Genomic DNA, 19,559 nt, shown 5'->3' with positions numbered 1-19,559 from the left:
GTGCCATCTATATAGTTCTATTTTAAAACTGTTCTTTTAATGACGTGGAGTAGTTTTACTTGACCTCACCCAGTGTTGTGATTTTTCCTTTGTATTACATGGTAATTAATTTCAGAAGATTACAGAACACAACTTTCATTGTATCTTTAACTTTATAAGTTTTTTTTTATATTAGATTACAGCTTTGACCAGAGTACTAAAAAAAAATCATAAAATTTCAAGGTGATTTTGCAATGCAGTGCTCAATATTCATCTTAACAATTGTTTTTCGAATATTGGAAACTATTAAACTGAAGCGTACTTGCAGGAAAACCAAATTAATCTAGAAAGTGCACCTTTTGGAGATTAAGTGTATGTTGGGGGGATGGGTGGAGGAGGCTCGATAACCTATTGCAGGATATTCTTGATCCTGTGAGTTGACATCTCCTTGGAGACAGGAAATGGGACAAGAGTAAATGTTTCCAGGTTTTGTGTCCTTTTTAAGTTTTAGCTCCCAGGATTGTTGAAGTAAAATATAAGGTGTAGAGAGACATGAAATAAACAGTAGTACCACAACTACTATAAAAATCTGGAACATGTATATTAAAAGACTCCCCATACCTAGCTTGCTTCCCTGTGTGCCCTCCTTTCCCCCTCAGTCAGTTTTTAATAATCTTATGGTTTAAGTCAGAACAAAGCCATAGATTCAGGTGTCCTTTTGAATAAGAGGAAAATACTTTTAATTTTGATTTGACAATTTAAAATCTCAATGATAAGAAAGTTATGTACCAGAGCTGCTTGTAATTTTTGAGAGCCATAGTTTGATTGTATGGCAAATCTATATAAAGAAAACCTGAGCTCTAAGGAATAGCTGGATTGCCAAAGAAGAAAAAAATGCCCTGTGGAATGAGATTTATTAACTGAAGAGTTTTTATAACCCTGGTTTGTATCTTAGTCATCATTTTTCAGTTGGGTGTTTTAGTTATGCTAGAAGCTTTGAACATCTGTTTTCCTACTGCAAATGGAAAGTGCTATGGTAAAAATAGGATTCTAGACTGGAAAATAAAAATAATCTTATTTAAAAGTAATTTAAAATTAAAGGCAGTTAATTTTTCCTGAAAAAAGTTAACTTCATCAGATTACTTTGACTTTTTAAAAACTAGTGAGTTTTTCATATATGTGTGAGGTTCAAATTGTTAAAGAACAACTGTGTTTTATGATTGATATCTAATTAGTATAAAATGAATCTAAATTTTAGACCACATCATACATGCATAGATTAGTTTCGAGAAAGTCTTAACCATACACAAGCTTTTCTTATTCTCTAATAAGTGTAAACCCAGGCTTAAGTCCAACCAAAAAGTTTTCAGCATTTATTGTCTATGATGTGGCCTAAAAATTACAAATTATATACTTATGAAAATGTATTTTACTCATTTACATGTTTAAATGTTTATTGCTTTTGATTTTGCTAGCCTTAAGTATTTTGTAATTACACTGCCTTTTTTAAGCTTAGTATATATTCGAGTCTAAGCCGAGACATCTAATTTTACCGCAAAAAAAACTGGTGGCCTTTTTCAGCATAAAATATGTGCTGAAAAAAAAACTCAGCTTATATTCAAGTATAATACGGTTAATACCTTTAAAAGAGAGGCACTATGATCGTTTTTTGTTCTCCAGTATCCCCTCCTTTACAAAGTATCATTTTGTAGTGAGTACCTTTTATGTCCTACATGTGCTTGTCCAGATAGTGAAGATAAGCTGGTTGGAAAAATTCCATTTTTAAAAATGTTTTATTTTTCCATGAACATTTTAAGGTCCTTTATCTCCATTCAGTTATTATTAAAACTGGCCACTATAAGGTGGAGTTTAGATTTCCTTCAAGATTCTTAGCTTATAATCACCAGCAAGCAGAAGAAAGCACGCTCTTTTTTGAATATAGTTGGAGCTGAGAAGAATTTCAAATCAAACTAGCTTAAGCAGTAAAGAAAATATATTAACAGATTACTGTAGCTTGCAGATACAGCTAAATTCATAGTCTTTTTATTTCTTAATAGTAGTTATTTTTTGTTTGCCTTTTTAAGACCAATTCATCAAATGGCAAGCCTAGTCTTCCTTTGTAGGTTAGAAATTTCAATGGAGAGTGATGACTGTAAACAGTAATTTTGGAAGGAAAATTCTGAGTAATACTTATTGATCCCACTTAAATCATGCGCCCATTCCCAAACTAATTGTGGCCAGGGTGGTGGCGTTTTCTAATGTCTTAAATATCAAGGCCTCGGTCATGTGCCTACTCTTTTTAAACTTTTTATTGTGATGTAGGTGAAGGCTTACAGAGCAAATCCCTTTCATAAAACAGTCCATGCACTTTAGTTCATGTCATTGATTTTAATCATCACGGTGCAACCACTCGTTCCACTTCCTCCCTGTATTTCCTCCTCCTCCTCCTCGCCTAACCCTTCTTGCTGTGTGAACTTTGTCCTTTGGCAAATGCTGCCCTGTGTGGCCACTCTTGAAGGTCGAGTCAGCTTATCTGAAGGATGTGGAATGAGCTCCCATGGGTAAGAAGGATATTTTGTGTTACTAGAAAAAAGGAGGGTAGAGGCCCCTTGGGTACCTTTTAAGGATTTTGTGTATAAATAGGTTTGTTAATGTTTTTCAGTAGAAAATAGAAGTGGGACTGATTTTTTTGGGGGGTGGGGTGGGGTGGGATTGGGGTGGAATTCCCTCATGCTATAGATATATAGTAGAGGAGTACTGAAATGTTCTGTCCATTCATCTGTTTCTTAGCTTTTGTAATTGGAGTACACTATCCAATATGATATCCATAGCTATGTAAAGTTCATTTAACTGAAATTAAATTTAGGAATCATTTCTCAGCCTCATTAGCCACATTTATAGTGCTTAGTAGCCATACATGGCTAGTGGTTTTTGCTTGTTTTTGTACTAGACAGTACAAGTGTAAAGCGTTTTCATCATTACAGAAAATACTATTGTATAGAGCTGAACTTGCTGTATTTGGGAAGGCAGATAAGTGTATCTAATAGAAAAAATTGTGTCACAGCATGGGTAATATTTTTAAATGAATACGCTTCTAGCTTGGAATTCTGTAATGTACTGCACAAGTGTAGCTCAATGACTTCCTTCTTCATTATGCTTTTTAAATCTAACATGTACTTTAGGAAGTGACCCAGGTACTGGGCTAGGCCCTGGACTAGGGTGTCACTGAGCTATCACTGAGCACTGGTGGCGTAGTAGTCACACAAGTTGGGCTGCGATCCGCAAGGCCAGCAGTTTGAAACCACCAGCAGCTCCGAGGGAGAAAGGCGGACCCTTTTACTCCTGTGAAGAATTACTGTCTTGGAGACCCACAGGAGTTTTACTGCGTCTTACAGGGTCGCCATGAGTCAGAATTGACTTGATGGCAGTGAGTTTTCAGCTCACATTTTAAAGTGTCATCTCCTCAGACAGACATTGCTTAACCATCCTCCTCAAACTGTAGCCTCCTTTCTTCCACTATACAAATACCCAAATTAATCTCTGTCCTATATCCTGCCTGTGTCTTTGGAATTTGTCACTACGTAGAATTATCCTGTTGATGTTCTTGTTTACTATTGATCACCTACCTCTAACTAGACTGAAAAGTCTAGGAGAGCCACAATTTTCATCTGGCATGTTCACAGCTGTATCCCTACAGCAGAGGCTAGTCTATGTGTTCAATAACAAGGAACGCATGGTTCTGGCCTTTTGGAACTTCTAGCTTTGATTGTGGAGGCAGATTATTGAGCACCATGTAGAAATGAAAGTGATAAATACTTCCAGAGGGCAAATAAATGGGGTTGTAGAAGTATATAACCTAGTCAAGCTGGGGGGAGTGGTGAGGGGGAAGAATACTCTAGAACCAGATGTTAAATATTGTCAGACGTTGTACTTGTGAGGGGCCAAAAGAAGTTTATTGTGGCTGGAGAACATAGTGAGTGAGGTCACCAGAGATAATGCTGCAGAGGTAAGCAGACCCCAGACCATACTATAAACCTGCCGTTGAGCTTGTTCTGATTCGTAGTGGGGCAGAGCTTGGCCCTAGGGTTTTCTGAGGCAATACATTTTGATGGGCACAGCAACTTCTTCTTCAAGCAAAGAACAAGCTAGTACTAGAGTTGCCAAGGCAACCTCCCCAAAAAAGAGGATTTGTAATTTTATATGTATACATTAGGAAGTAAATTGAGGGGATTAGAAATATGCTGCAACTTTCCAAAGAATGATCATGAATATGCATTATTGACTATATTGGTTATGATTCTTGACCAAGAAATGGCTTATTGTACCTCTTGCTATCAAATGTTGCCCATGTTGGTCTGGTGATGTCTTTTGGATAACTTTTTGTTCTTGGACCAAAGTGCTTTCTTTCCAGGTCAGCTGTAGATTGTGTCTGTCCTTTCTGTGCATGTTTGGAGGCCAGATCTGGTTATAATCAATGGGTACTTGGTTTAGTGGGGGACTTTTTCCCAGGAGGAAAGGGCTCAAAAGAAACAGGCTATCACGAAGGAAAGAACAGTCATGATGGGCAATATATGAGGTGTTTGTGCGTATATCAGAACCAACTCACAGGCGCTTGACAACAGCATGATGTGTGTATACTACACCAAACCTGTGTTTCCAGCCCAGATTCCAATACTGAGCTTTCTGTCCACCTTCAGCTAAACGTCCCCATTTGAACTTCCCATCATTATTCGAGACATTGGATCCAGTTGTGTCTGAAAGAAAGGCACATGCCCCAAACTGGACTCAATATCTCTCCCAGTCCCAATAAAATCTCCTCCTAGGTGCTCACGCTCTGTGAATAGACCACCAACTGTGACACTAGAGCTGGTTCATACATGTACAGCTACACGTGTATTTTTGTTTATTTCATTGTTGGAGTCTTACACTTTTAATACTCAAGGTGGCAAAACAACATGCAAATGGCTTCTTTCATTCTCTGATGGGGTCTATGTACCACCCAGTGTTTTAGAGGCAGTTTGGCAGTATCAGTTAGGTACTCTTTAGGTTAGTTGTTCTACTAAAGGGAATATGACTTGCAAAAATACATGTGTAGCACTGGTACATATGAGGGCTGGAGGTACAGGGAATCCAGGGTGGATGATACCTTCGGGACCAAGGGTGTGGGGGACGATGCTGGGAGAGTGGAGGGTGAGTGGGTTGGAAAGGGGGAACTGATTACAAGGATCCACATGTGACCTCTTCCCTGGGAGAGGGACAGCAGAGAAGGGGGGAAGGGAGACTCCGGATAGGGCAAGATATGACAAAATAACGATGTATAAATTACCAAGGGCACATGAGGGAGGGGGGAAAAGGGAGGGAGGGGAACAAAAAAAGAGGACCTGATGCGAGGGGCTTAAGTGGAGAGCAAATGCCTTGAGAATGATTGGGGCAGGGAATGTATGGATGTGCTTTATACAATTGATGTATGTATATATATGGATGGTGATAAGAGTTGTATGAGTCCCTAATAAAATGTAAAAAAAGAAAAGAGGAGAAAAAGATGATTAGGGCAAAGACTGTACAGATGTGCTTTATACAATTGATATATATATATGTATGAACTGTGATAAGAATTGTATGAGCCCCAATAAATTGTTAAAAAACAAAAAAAAGTCCTTGAGTCTCCATCAAAAGAGGCAATCAGTCGTCTTTTCTGTCCAGAGGAAAGAAGACTGATGAAAATCAAAATACATATGGAAAGGATCAGTTCAACGAACTGATGGACCACAAAAACACCCATGCCCCCAAGCCTGAGACCAGAACGAGATGGCACCAGCGATTTGCTTTGAAAAGCATCACCTTCGAAGGACCTGGCTAGGATGGGAAAAGCAGGTAGAGCACAACTCAAAACCATAAAAGAGATCAGGCTTACTGGATATGGACAGACGAAATCCCAAGATTACGACCCTTTTGTCACTGTGTAGGTCATACACTGAACCCACCTCTGTAACAGAATCATCAACCACTGAAGATACGAGATGCAACACTGAAGCTAGGACAAAATTCAGAGGGCTGGAAAGGCGGAGAAAGAGGCAACAGGCATAAGGGATGGAACACTGAGGGAACTGCTGCATCAGAGGAGCAGAAACAAAGTCTGTCTGGGTTGTTGAATGTAAAACCGATGATCTGCTCTGTAAACTGTCACCTCCTTCACATTAAAGATTTCAAAATACATGATTTTGAATTGAACAATGAATTCTAATTAACATAAAGAACACCAAAATTACTCTTTTAAAAACTTAAATTAAAAGCTTCTGAAGGAAAACTCTTGCAAAATGTATAGCATTTAAAACCAGTTCATCTGGGAAATCTTGAATTGAATATCAAAAATGTAACCTACTCAACTGAATCCTCATTTCAAGTGTTTTACGTATACACACTTCTGCTTCCTCACAGTGTAAAGTATGGCCTTGTAAAACATATGAATGTTTATCTAATCAAACACTGTAATTAGTCTCTACCTGTTAGCAATTTAGGCTTTCGCCTCTTGGAATTTTACAACTGAGAGATGCCACTTATTCAAAATAAAGCATGCCTCAGGTCTAATGTTTCTTTGCTGGACAATAGGCATATTTTGGAGAGCTGTAGTAAATACATTGGCATGCTACAGATTTTCATCGATTCAACATTTCACCATAATCCTATATTATTTTGAATTTTCTTTCAGGAAGTCTGAAAACCATTCATCTCTCTGGATACTTACTTTTCTTTCCGCTTTCTCCTTTTCACACTGACATAGCCGTCCTTGTAAAAGATCACACATATTTGATAACTCTTTAATTTTCTCCTCAAGCTCCTGCCTTTTTAAAATTTATTTTAACAATTTATTGGGGCTCATACAATTCTTTTCACAGTTCATACATATACATACATCAGTTGTATAAAGCACATCTGTACAGTCTTTGCCCTAATCATTTTTTTCTCTTTTCTTCTTTTACATTTTATTAGGGACTCATACAACTCTTACCACAATCCATACATATACATACATCAATTGTATAAAGCACATCCATACATTCCCCGCCCCAATCATTCTCAAGGCATTTGCTCTCCACTTAAGCCCCTTGCATCAGGTCCTCTTTTTTTTCCCCCCTCCCTCCCGCTCCTGCCTTTTTTCGCTTTCATTGTGGTATGTTTTGACCAGTAAATGAAATTGATCTTGGAGCTTTGTGACTTTCTTTTCTTCAGTGTCCACTTTATTTTCAGCTTCATGCACTTTCTGTTGAAGTGAGTCATTTTCAGCCTGGAGACGAGTGAGTCGTTCATAGAGGAGCTTCTCTGCGTTCTTGGATTCACACACTTTCTCGGGTGCATTTTGATACCGGTATTCCGTTTCCTTCAGTTGACTCTGTGATTGATTTAGGTCTCTTTGCAATTGAACTATCTCTTCTTGGAGAGTATCTTTTTTTTTTTTTAGTAAACTCACTTTCTAGGCTACTGAATTTCGTTTCCATTTCAGAAAGCTTTTGGCAAAGAGTGTCATTGGTTTCTTTGAGCTTAGACAGGTCCGTTTTGAATTTCTTCTGTATATGTAGACACACATCACGTGCTGTCTGTAAAGACAGTCCTAATTCGCTTTTTGATTTCTGACTTCGCTCATGATCCTGCACAGCAGCCACCACTCTAGACTGTAAGGAATCGATGTCTGTTTCTAGTCTTTGTTGGTTTAACTTTTCGTCCTCCAATTTGGAGCGTAGCCTGGCATTCTCAGCTGTGAGTTCCTTAAGCTGTCCGCTGTATTGAAATGTTGTTGTTCTTAATGATTCTTCACTCCTATTTAGGTTCTGTTGAAGGTTATCATTTTTCGCTTTCATAAATTCCATGTCCTCAGCATATTTCTTTTCTTTTACTCGAATCTGATATTTCAGTGCATCTATTTCCAGCTGTAGATTGTCAATTAGGACACGAAAAGGGGCAATTTGGCCGTGAATTCGGTTTTTCTTTGCTAGGATTCTAAGGAACACAAAGGAAAGTCAACACTCAATAAGATGCAGATCATTTTCTTTGAAAATTAGCATTAACCTGTATGTGCACCCAATAAAAAGACCACAGTGAGTAGATATGCAACTGCAAAAGCTGGACTCAAACATCACATCTTTCATGAGCATGAATTCCGAAACTCAAAAATTTAATTAACAGAAAAAGGAATTCCTGAGATTAAAAGAAAGAAACTATGAAATAATAATTCTGCAGAATTTCAAACTCAGATCTTTCTTTGAATTATAAACATCCAAAAGGTATAAACTAAACGAACAATATACTGGACTACATTAAAAAATACATCTGACTACATTAAAAACATCGACTCGAGAGCTACGTTATAAAGCTACACTTTGCTCTCCATGTATCTGCGAGGTTAACAATATTAAGTCTATTCTCTGAAACACACATGCAATCACATTAGGATATAATACATTTGAAAAATCTTATCATGTTATGCAATCTCCTTGATTTATCCCAAATATTACTGCGACTTCCTCCACCTGAATTAATTGAAGTGGGTTTATGTTGTGACACCTAATCTATAGAGAAGGGGATGCAAGAGGGCATAGAGGTTATTAGCTTGGGTAAAGGGAAAGGCAATATCCAACAAGAGAGCGAAGAGGTGGCGCATATGGAAGAATGGAAACAGGACAAGCCATTTGGAGGTTGGCTTAGATGTTGAACATAGAAATGATAATCTTATCTGTAAATTCTCACTTATCACAAAATAAAAAATTTTAGAAAGTGAGAAAAAAATACATGTGTAGCTATATATGTGTGCAAATGTATTAACACATTTCTTAAGGAGTCCTGGTGGTGCAGTGTTTAAAGTACTCAATGGAAAGAGCATCAGTTTGAACCCACCAGCTCCCCGTGGAAGAAAGGTGTAGCGGTCTGTTCCAGGCCAGGTTTGCTGGTGAAAAGGAGTAAATAAAGAGAAGTCGGTGGAAAGGTAACTTTTCTTCTGTCATCCGAGCTATTAGAGCTTGTTTGCCAATGGGGCTGCTGTGAAGGGAGATGCTGGAAATGCTGAGAGTTTGATTAAGGGTGTGTGTGAGTTTTTTAAAGATAGAACGGATGAAGCTTAAGAGCATCCTTGAATATGAGCCTTTGGCAGGAAATACACTCCCCTGATTGCTGCGCTGACAGGTGCAGCTCCAGGTAGTTTTATAGATTTGGTAACAGGAAATGGATGGTATTGTTGTCTTTCCAGTGACTTCGTTTTTCTTTGGGTTATGGTTGAAGTCATGAATTGAAAATGGGGGAATAGAGGACAATTGTATGTTTGAGAATAGTAGAAAAGATATAAGATAGTTTTCATAGTCAGATTGAAATAGAGAACTTTATAAGACCAGGCATTGTGGAGGGCTCAGTTTAGATACTGAGCAGTAATGCAGTTGGGGTTCTGTGAGATTGGCTCTGAGAAAGTGACATCAGAAAATGAGGTCAGAAGCCTGGTGAGCACTATCAAGCCGATGGGTTTGGACTTGTATTCTAGGAATTGGGAAGATGAAGGACATTTGTGAAGAGAGGAAGAAGGACTTGCTGGAATCCATGACTTGTGAGAGAAGGAAGTGGGGGCAGACAGCAAAGCATTAGAGATTACTTAGGTTAGGAGCAGGCAAACTTTTTATTTCAGGTGCTATGGACCATAGGGTCTCAGCCACCACTATTGAAATGAGCAAGCAGCCATAAACGGTATGTAGACCAAATCAAACATTGTTTGAAAAAGCAGATGGCAGACCAGATTTAGCCCTCTAACTGTAGTTTGCCAGCATCTTGGCTATGTATGAGGTAATAGGAGAAGAGAGCTTTAATCTCTGAGACTCAGACAAGAACAAGAGGAAACACAGAGACAAATATTTACAGGAGAATAATAATCCTGAGGAGCATCCTAAAGTGTTTGAAATACAAGAAACACTGTTTATGGTAATGGAAAATTTGACAAGAGATACTAGTCTTCGTTACACAGCATTGTTAATGTAATTAACATCATTAAATTGCATATGTGAAAAACCTTGACCTGGCGTTTTATACATACAAATGTTGCATTTTATACATACATATATATCTTGTAAATTTTTAAAAAAGAAATCATTTTATTGAGGCTCATACAACTCTCATCACATTCCATACATATATCAATTGAGTAAAGCACCCTTATACATTCGTTGCCCTCATCATTCCCAAATATTTTGTAAATTTGTTATTTGGCCAAGTATTTAGTGGAATTTAACTCAATGGCTTGCTTTTTTTTAAAATAATCATTTTATTGGGGGCAAATGGCTTACATTTAAGTTAAGTACAACCTCAATAAGATCCAAGCCTTTTAACCAATACCTAGCATACAAAAGTTAGACTGCTATGTACTGGTCCACACTGGTGAGTTGGAGAGTTTTAGAAATGTATTCTTTAGAAACTCTTGCAATATCTAAGCCCATTTTAAAAAGCTTTACGGAGGTATGATGTAAATAACGTAATACTGACCCATTATAAGTGTACAGTTTGATTATTTGGGGTAAATGTATGTAGTTGTGTAACCATCACCACAGTCTAATTTTAAAACACTTTTCTCGCCAGAGAAAGTTACCTTTTGCCAGTTTGCAGCTGTTCCTGCTTCCACCCCCAGGGAACACTGATCTATTTTCAATCTCTTTAGTTTTGGTTTTTCTAGAAATTGGATATAAGCAGCAAAATATACATAATCATTTGAGCCAGACATTTTTCACTTAGTATCATGTTGTGTGTTCCTGCTTATCACAAAATAGAATTATAGTCATAGCATATTTCGTTGTATTGACCTGTTCTAGACATCTTTTATAAGTGGACTAATACAATATATTTCCCTTTGTGTCTGACTTATTTCACTTAATGTTTCCACGGTTCATCTAGATAGTACCATGCATTACAACTTCATTTCTTTTTAAAACTGAATAATATTCCATTGTGTCAATGTACCACATTTTATTTATCCATTCATTTGTTGATGGATACTTGTGTTTGTTTCTCCCTTTTGCCTATTTTGAAGAATGCTTCTGTAAACATTGATGTACAAGTATGTTTGAATCCCTGCTCTGAATTTTTGAGGCATACACAAAAATATGTTGAAAGGAGACAAGGACCAGCCACCAGAGCCAACAGAGAAAACCATTCCTTAGAGCTAGTGCCCTGAATTTAGACTTCCAGACTCCTAAACTATAATATAGTTGCATTGGATAACTCTGCTGCTCACTGGAGGATTCAAAAGTAAGGATGCTACTTTGGGGACTAACGTGCACCTAACCCAAGTCATGGTTTTGTTTTGTTTGTTTGTTTCATTTTTTAAAAAAAGTCTTATTAATAAATCATTTTATTGGAGACTCTTAAAGCTCTTATAACAATCCGTACCATCAGTTGTGTCAAACACATTGTACATATGTTGCCATCATCATTTTCCAAACATTTTCTTTCTGCTTGAGTCCTTGGTACCAGTTCCTCTTTTTTCCCTTCCTCCCACCCTCCCACCAGTCATGGTGTTTTCAGTTACCTTACATGCATGTGAAAGTTGGACATTAAATAAAGAAGACCAAAGAAGAATTGATGCATTTGAATTGTGGTGCTGGAGAGTAATATTGAAAGTACTGTAAACTGCTAAAAGGACAGACCCATCTGTCTTGGAAGAAATATGGCTGAAGTGTTCCTTAGAGACAAGGTTGGCAAGATTTTTACATAATTTGGACATGTTGTCAGGAGTGACCAGTTCATGGAGGAGAATATCATGTTTGGTATAGTGGAGGGTTCGGGGAAAAGAGGCAGGCCCTCAAGAAGGTAGGTGGCTCAGGCATAGGAACCGTTGTGAAGATGACAGGACCGTGCAGTGGTTCGTTTTGTTGTGCATATGGGTTGCTATGGGTTGGAACTGACTGGATAGCACTTAAAAACAACTAGCTGAGAGAATAAATATCAGTTTTTTTAAGTCTAATTCAATTACAAAGAGAATACCACCCATGTCTGGTATTTCTGTTAGAGCAGCACCGGGTAACTAAGGAAGCCCCATAGCCAGTAAAGCTGCTCTCTGTGGTTAGCCTTGTCTGGTAAAACAGCAGTTCCCATTGGAGCTGGAGATGGGGATGGGAAGGGAGGAGTGCAGGTGAGAGGAAATAGGGCCAGCCCCAGACAAATGAGACACAGTTCCTTTTCTTACAGCTTTAGCTAGTTTTTCAGTAATTCATCATCTGTTTTTGGTAGATTTCCAGGCTTGAAATGGTTGTCTTTTGGAGTTTTGCTCAGTTTTACAGTCTTTGTGTTTTGAGGAGAAAACTCACCAAGTTCTTCACACATCCCTAGCTCCCAAACCCAATTCTATTGTGTTTTATCAAAGTATTAGTTTTCAAAGGATTACAAGTTAAAACAATACCTGGTTCTTCATCATCATTTGAATAGCGCTGAGTTAAATAGTAGCAACATCCGGCAGGCTTTTAGACCCTAAGTTACTTATTGGTATATGTAGCTTACTAGTTGATTATACACCCTGTTTGCCTGTTTGTCCTACTGTGCTATCTTACATGTTACTTTGATACTGGAAACTCTATGCCACCAGTCTTTCAGAATTTAAAAATGAACAGAGAGTTACCCGTGGTGGACAGGATTCCATAGAGCTTTTAAACCAAGCCAGGCTAGGAGGAAAGGTGTGTGGAGATTAACTTCTGAAAATTTCCCAGTGAAAACCTTACGGATCACCAAAAGAACTTTGCCTGACTCATTTGCTTTGGACAAGTCATCAGGAGGGATCCATCACCGAAGGGGAGGACATCATGTTTGGTGAACTAGAGAGTCTTTGAGGCTCTTGGGTGAGATAGACCCCACAATAGTTGCAACAATGGACTTTGAACATGAGACTGGTGGTTATGAGGATGATGCAGCACAGCTAGTTCTGTTGAACATAAGGTGGCCATGAGGCAATGTCAGATAGCAATAACATACAGCACTGGCTCATTAGGTAAAAATGTTTCTGCCAGAAATCTCCTGTGGTCCATACCCTTGGATTATGTATCCAGATCTCAAAAATAATGAGAATTTACTTTTTAATCTTTTCTTGGCTGTTCTCTGAACCTGAATAAAAGAAAGTAGACGTCCCTGGGGTCTTAACAGTTTGCAAGCAGTCACCCGAGATTTAACAATTAGTCTCTGTTGTTTGGAAGACCAGAGGAAGGAGATCCAGGAAGAGGGGATGGAGGCTGGCGTGGAGGAGGATAGCATGCAGGTTCAATAGCCTTCACGGACTGCTTACTCGCCTTTCTTTACTGTTAAGACCAGAAGAAACGGAGGGCAGCCGACTGCCATTACGGAATGTTCTGATCAAGGGTCCAACAGTTTGAATTCTGATTGAAAGGAGGAAAATGGTGGGACAGAACTTCAAGTGTTTACAGATACTAAACTTCCTGGATCCATCGAGACAAGAAACCCCTGAATCTGTTGCCCAGAAACAATTTTTTTCCCATGAAGCCACTGTTAAACTGAATGACAGTTTATTTCAATTAATAAAGAATGTTTGATTTAAACATTGAGTTCTTATAAAGAATTGTCTATATGAACTTACACTGATAACAATTCATCTAAAGCACAGAGGAGAACTTTAAGGGGTGGCAGAATGTCTAATTCATTTATGAAGAGAATGAGTGAGACTAATGATTCAATGTGAAGAATGTGACCAGTGTCATTGAACATTATGTATAGAAATTGTTAATGGATGTTTGGTTTTGTATATTGCTACCAAAACTTTTTTTTAATGAAAGAAAATAAGTCTAAAAGTAATAATTCAAGATTTAGAGTAGTCTTGGTTGTGATGCCACACATTGCATTTTATACACGTTTCTCTCTAACCCCATGGCACTAGAGAAGAATGAGAGAAAGCTGTTATCCTTTATCTGTGGGAGTCCTGATTTTGACAGATCATCTTTCTTTTTCTCCCAAGTCTGGCTATCAGAATCATCTTAGAAGTTAAAAAAATAATACTGAAATGAAAATTGAATCACCATTTCTGGGGATGGTGTACTCGACTTACTGTCACCGACAGATTTGCTAATGTCCTAATCATAAAGCTTTGGATTAAACCTTTCAGTGTCTAGTTATATAGAGCAAATTTACGACCATACATTTTTCTTAACTTCATCTTATATATGTTTTATTCTCTCCTTCTTTAAAAATTAGTCAACTGCAAAACACTTCCACATTTGATTTTTAAGCCTCTGAAATTTAAAATAACTGATTTGCGTTTCATACTTGATCATGCATGAATGTCTTTATCTTATATTACTGGTATAACCTAATTTCTTTGAAGTTTTTTTATTATTACCTTATAGAGCTATCTAGATGTGTCTGTTCCTTTCCGTTTTCTCTCCTTTCTTAAAAACAAACAAGCAAACATAAACTGTAGAAATGAAAAGTCTTCACATCTGTCTTTTCCTTTAAAGTTATCTTTAATGGTATCTTCCGTCATTCTCCTCATAGTTGTGTAGATGTTAAGATTATACCTCAAAATCAGTAAGTTTTTTTAAATGATCCACAATTTTGTTTTCTAGTATAGTTTAGTGGTTTTTTCTATTAGCATAGTTTGCATATTTCCCCTATTTGCGTAATTTGTTATAGTACCGTCCTATGTATTTGTTCTATAACACACAGCATCTGTATCTGTCCTCTATTAAATGCTAGTTAAAGTTCTCTTCCTCCTGACAGAGTATCCAAATAACCAGACTCATTGCCCTCTAGTGGATTCCGACTGAAACCACACCATAGTGTTTCCAGGGTTGTAAATCTGAATGTACACGTCTTTGTCTCTTCTTTCTCCTGTGAGTTCAAACCACAAACCTTTTTGATTGGCAGCTGAGCACTTAATCACTGAGCCACCAGGACTCCTTTTAGATAGGGTAGAAGTGATTATAGTGATCTGACTAAAAGCCAAGAAATACCAGCTGTCACCAGAAGTTGGGAGAGGCAAGGAACAGATTTTCCCCCCTCTAGCTTCCAAAGGGAGTCCAGCCCTGCCACTGCTCTGGAAGCTCCACTGAAAACCCCTTAGCATCCCTGCTCCACACAGGCCTCCTCTGACAGGCTGTGCATGAGGTGTAGTCCCTGGCCAGAAATCTTCCTGGCTCTCCTGCGTGGAGACAGACAATTTGACCACCGAGCCACCTGTACCAGCAATGCTTTATTTCTTAACCTGGTAGTGGTTACAGAGCCCGAGCGTTGTGGAAAGCTGCTCACTGCAAAGTCAGGTGTTTGAACCCACCTGCTTCTGTAAAGATTTACAGTCTCAACCCTGCGTTACAGTTGTTTTGAGTTGGAATTGACCTGATGTTAATAGATAGTAGTAGTCACCATCAAATTGTAATACTTTCTGTGCATGGATGCTGCAAATGTGCTCTATTTCACAACATTTTTTCGCAATACATTTTATTACTATATAACGGGCTTAAACAAGTATATCCGTGTCTCTTCCTTCACAAGTACAACACTTAAAAATAATGCCCACCTGTGCTAATTATAGGAACTACTTGGAAATAGAAATACTAATAACTGAAATATATTCTTGATCCATAAATTAACTTAAGAAAAAAGTGATGAGTTTAACTTCTTAGTTGCTTGACAGTTAATGATCAAAGAGTGACACATTTTAGAGCTCTGCAGTTTGAATTCTGTACAGCAGTTGATGTTCATTGGTGACAAAGGCATGTAACCCAAGGGTGACTGCTGATTTCTGTGATGGAGACCAAAGACACTATTTTACAGTTCCAGAAGGAATATCCCTAGCCGTCTTTTATAATGGCAAACAATTTCTCTCATCTAAACTTGAGTTCATTGTTCCACATATGAAATGAAACACTTAAAATATGTGTATATATATGCACACACACACATACACAACACATATAATTTCTTACTCTTCACTGTCTTTCATGTTCTCAGGAATTCTATTGGCTGTTCTGTATGGATCTTAGTAATTGAAGATTCATTTGAGTTTTGTAAAAAAAAGTCACAGTTCTTAAATAGTTGAACTTTTTTGACATACAACAATGAGTTTCTGTCATAGGCTAATGGAGCGTTCCTGAGAATCTGAAGGACAGTGAGAAGGAAGAGAGAACTTTTTAAAAGCTGAACGTTCAGCTTTTCCCAATACCATCTAGCTCAGAAAGCAAGTACTGCCTACATTATGGTAACATCCAAGAATAATGACACCATTGAACAGAACCAAAACCACTGCCACGTAGTCATTTCTGATGCATAGCGACTCTGTACAGGACAGGGCAGGCTGCTCCGTGGAGTTTCTGAGTCTGTAAATCTTTAGAGGAAAAAACTGTCTGATGCTTCTCCCTCTGAATGACTGGTAGGTTCGATCTGACCTTGTGGTTAGCAGCCAAAAGCATAACCACGATTTCTTATTAAGTAGAATACAGCCCCATTAAATACATTTTAGTGAAATTTGAAAACGAGAGCTTGACTTAGAGACTGAAAATAGGGCTTTATTAGGTGAAACAATTTCCCCCTCTTTCTTCAGGCTTAATTGACCTAGCTCACACAGAGCCATTTTATAAGATACATTATTTATTTAGAGGCTGATTTTTCTGGTGTCTAGACTATCCAGGTTTTTGTTTCCCCAATCTCCTTTTTTTTCTTTTTTTTTAAACTAGCTCTGTTTTTGCTACATTGCAATTCAGTTTCCCACCCTAAAAGGCAGGAAGCAAGTAGAAAGTTAAAACTCAAGTCAGCTCTCATTACATGAAGTTAAACTCTAAATATTAATTTAAAACATTTTATTGTAGTGCTCTATTCATACAAAAACAAACGAAGTTGATGCTAGACCGACAGCAAAATAATCATTCTGTAGCTGTCATTTTCTAGGTAACTTACATGAATTCATATAATCCCTGAAACCACACCATTTTACTAAGATTTTATGCTGATCTTGGTTATTATTGTGTTTTTTAAAAGTGTTTTTTAAACTGTGCTTATGTGTTTTAATTTATTATTTTAAAAAATAATGGATATAATTTCTTTGCTGGAATAGCTGGTAGAATTCCCCAAAACCTGAAGGACGGTGAAGGGTAAGAAAGAAGTTTTTTTTAAACTCAGCATCTCAATTTTCCTATGTGGGAGAACTAAATCCATACTAACAAGAGATGGCATCGAGATAAAAAGTTGGACATTAAAATCAATACCATTGGCTCCTAGCTGTTCTCTAGAGTTTATTGCTAAGAAAGTTTGTGAACAGTGGACTGATTTTCCTATTCAGTCACCAGTCTCAGAGGAATTGGCAGAATTATTATTGAAACCAGCAAACCTTTTCAGCTTTGAGGCCCTCAAGAATTCTTGGAAATGAAATCCATTGCATTAAAACTTGAGGCTTATTCTGTTGCACCTGCTGGAAAATCCATTGGTGAGGGTGAAGTGGGACTTACTGCTTGTCTGGCCTTAATAGAAGCCAGGACCTTTTCTTCAAGCTCTCCCTGGAGAAACCAGAACTTTTCCTAGGAGCTTAGAAAATTCCCAGGGTAAATGCTCTAATAGACCCAATAAGCAAGGTTTACTTAAGCTTACTTACTAATCAGCAGTGAACAACTTCACATATTTTCACCACATCAAAGATTGTGCTCCCAAGTATGGCTGCCACCTGTCTATTCCAGTCAACCCCTTCCTATAGCATCAAAGCCTCTTTTCAAATTTACAGTCCCTGGCTACCCTTTAAGCAAGGTAAGCACAGCCTTACTTTTGCTTACTGACTCATTTGTAGTGATTAGCTTCACGTGGGCGTCACCATCTCCTTTGTTCAGTTTCTTAAAAACTAAATATGTACAAATGTTAGCGTTGAGGAGGCTATGGTACCAGCACAACAAAGTAGAATTACTTCACACGGATTGGGCATTTTATAAATAGCTTTTTGCCAAAGTTCTTTCCAGATTTCCCATCATTGAATTACTCCCCTCCCAGCCTGGTTCCTCTTTTTTGGTGAATATCTCTTTTTAAAAAAAATCATTTTATTGGGGGCTTGTACAGCTCTTAGCACTATCCATCCATCCATTGTGTCAAGCACATCTGTTGCTGTCATCATTTTCAAAACAGTTTCTTTCTACTTAAGCCATTTTTGTGAATTATCTTACCAAAAGTAGGCATAATTTTTCCAACTTTGGTGATATGTTGGCAGAAGAGAGAATTATCCCTAAGAAATTAAAGTTGATGGTGTGTTCAGTTTTGGAGTTGGGAGCAGACACTGGTGCCTGTCTTTCCTGTGTGCTCTGTACTATATAGCCCTCTCCTCATTTGCCGTGCATGCACACGAAGGAGCTTGGGCCCTATTGTAATTCACTGGGAGCTTACATGTGCACTCTTAAAAAAAACAAACCCCCAAACTCTTTTCATTGTAATTTAGGTGACGGTTTAAAGAGCTGATCATCAGTTTAACATTAAACAATTCACACATTTTGCTTCAACTCATCCGTTTCAGTGCCTTGGTAAATGCTGCCTTTTGGGGCTAAAATGGATAATTATTGTAACATGTAAGCTATTTTCAAGTATTGGCACAAGAAAAAGCAATTGCATGAGAGTAATCCTTTTAAGTGGCTGAACATTGCTCAGTTTAAAACAGAACTTTGGTTTTTTATTTTCGTTGTTCATGTGACACCAACACCACTTCTGCAAGACTCGGCTCTTAAAAAGAGGCTCTGCTCTTGAGTTTACATTTAAATTTTTAACAGAAAGTTGATAGGGCTAGAGAAAGGTTAGGGTTATGTGAAGTGGTAGGCTTCTTTACCTCTGAGCTTACATGCATTTAATTGAATTTTACCTGTGGTGGCCATGGTGAAATGTGACTGACACTGTTATCCAAGTTGCCTTGTGTATGTGTAAGGAATATCAGTGAGGACTGGCGAGGATCTGAAATCCTGGAAGAAAGGTGATACACCAAGGTACTGTTAAAATAGCGGCAACTTGAGATCTAGAGGATCTGGTAAGTTACACCACTCATGTTGTATGGAATAAAATTTGGACTCCCTTCTTGATTCTGCAGCAGGTTTTGCCCTGTGACTCTGAGCAAGGAATAGTGCCACCACCGATTTTGCTCACCAGTGTAAAATTAACGGGGAAGGTATTATGGGAGGGAATATAACACCATCTTTCCCTTGTCAGAAGGAGTCGTCATCATAACTTGCCATCGTCTATGAATAGGTGTACTCAATCTAAAACCATACATTTTAAAATTGAATTCAAAATTATAATTCAGTTGCCCCTATAATCATTTTTAGACCTACGTCATGCCTGGATTGAGCTCTCTTAAGATATCTCTACTGTAAGCAGCATGGAGTGTGGGGGAGAGGCTCTTCCACAGCGACAACTGTTCATGAGTAATTGTGTTGAATTCATGTCAATACTCCAAAGAGTCTTCATTCATAATTTTAACTCTCCTCAGCCTCCTTAGATAGGACCCAAGGTAATAGAACTCTTAATAATATGGATTTCTTAATAGTGATCCTGAAGGGGTCTTGGGTATGTATATTTTGTCTTTGGATGGTGTAGTCAGCCCCTTG

General features: G+C 38.0%; 1 protein-coding gene across 2 annotated transcripts in view; it reads left to right on the top strand.

Moving 5' to 3' along the window:
- Positions 1-19,559, top strand: part of SPATS2 (spermatogenesis associated serine rich 2) — a 142,818-nt gene that overhangs the window by 60,155 nt on the left and 63,104 nt on the right. The window lies entirely within an intron of this gene.

Source organism: Tenrec ecaudatus, chromosome 6, assembly GCF_050624435.1.
Source record: "Tenrec ecaudatus isolate mTenEca1 chromosome 6, mTenEca1.hap1, whole genome shotgun sequence".
Lineage (NCBI taxonomy): Eukaryota > Metazoa > Chordata > Mammalia > Afrosoricida > Tenrecidae > Tenrec > Tenrec ecaudatus.
Note: the sequence above shows the minus strand (reverse complement) of the source record. Positions and strands in the feature narration are given on the sequence as shown.